The 1289-nt window shown below is 56.0% G+C and overlaps 1 protein-coding gene across 1 annotated transcript in view; it reads left to right on the top strand.

The window, feature by feature from the left end:
* Nucleotides 1-965, top strand: part of CSUI_011190 (uncharacterized protein) — a 2501-nt gene extending 1536 nt beyond the window's left edge. The window contains exon 2 of the mRNA XM_068071291.1: nucleotides 604-965. The gene's annotated coding sequence lies outside the window, so the exon portion shown is untranslated. The remainder of the gene's footprint in view (nucleotides 1-603) is intronic.
* Nucleotides 966-1289: the final 324 nt, after the last annotated feature.

The following is a 1289-nucleotide window of genomic DNA, read 5'->3' as shown; positions in this document are numbered from 1 at the left end:
CGGCTGGATGATCTATGCAAGTTTGACTTCGTCCAGCAACGCTGGTTCAAGGTTAGGGCCGCGAATAGTCCGAGCGCACGCGAAAATAATGGCGCAGTCGTCTATCGCGGGTGCATGTACATATTCGGAGGGTACTCTGGAATCCACTGGTTGCAAGACTTGCACGCGTTCGATTTCAAGAAAGAAGAGTGGCACGAAGTGGAGACAGGAGGAGAGAAGCCTTCTGCTCGGTTTGGATTTGTATCAGCTCTGTGCGCGACAGATGGCGTCCTGTATCTGTATGGAGGGTACGACGGTACTAGCTGGCTGCGGGATATGCACGAGCTCAATCTACATACCTCCCAATGGACAGAGACTAAACAGCAGGGACACGTCCCTTCTGGCCGGTCGTGTCCCTCTTGGGCTTATCATCAGGATTGCATTTATATGTTTGGAGGATATGACGGTGTTAACCGGCTGAGTGACTTTTTTTGTTTTCACATCCCTACCCGGTGCTGGACTTTAATAGCCGTACACCCTCCTCCCGGCTACACTTTGACTGGGTCTGAACCTCCTGCTTCTTCGCCTCCTTGCTCCCTGTTCCCCCCTTCCGTGCGCCCGCAGAGCAGCACAGGCGCCAACACACACAGCGCTGACGCGTTTCTGTCTTCTGTTGTCGCGGACAACAGCACCTTGCAGTCATGGGTCTCTAGCGTCGACTGTACTCCACGCCGGCGCCGGGCGGACGTGGAAGGGGGGGCCGGGCCGCAGACGGCTGGAAGAGGGGCTGGCGCGGTCGGAAGCGGCAGCTCCTTGGCCGGCGGGGCACCGTCAGCAAGGTATTTTCATGCTGCTGCGGCACACCGGAATTGCTTGTATATTTTTGGGGGGTACAACGGCCACGAAAGACTCAATGATCTCTACGTTTTCAACCTAGGTGAGTCGTACAGGGCAGAGCAGCAGTACGAGGTGACCGAAGACGAGACACAAACAACGGTTACACGCCGTACCCACACTCGTGGTCCCGCAGTCACGGGGCGGATGCTGGTAGGCTGCAGAGGATGCATTTGGCGTGCACACCTAGCCTGAAGAGATGCTTGCTTTCGCTTCCTTGGGAAACGGCAGAGTATGTTACAGGCTCGGGCAATCGTTCCAGAAGACGGAGACTATTTCGTCGATGTGACTCTTCTTTGGTTTTGAAGGAAAGTCCAAAAGCGCCGTTGGTTTTTGAGGCGGGGCGGGGGCGTGTGGAGTGCCGTCTCGAGGAGTTGCTCTACTTACCAGTCCGTGGTACCCGAGAAACTTTGCCC

Source organism: Cystoisospora suis, assembly GCF_002600585.1.
Source record: "Cystoisospora suis strain Wien I chromosome Unknown contig_10042, whole genome shotgun sequence".
Classification (NCBI taxonomy): domain Eukaryota; phylum Apicomplexa; class Conoidasida; order Eucoccidiorida; family Sarcocystidae; genus Cystoisospora; species Cystoisospora suis.
The sequence above is the reverse complement of the archived record's forward strand: the minus strand, read 5'-3'. Positions and strand labels throughout refer to the sequence as shown.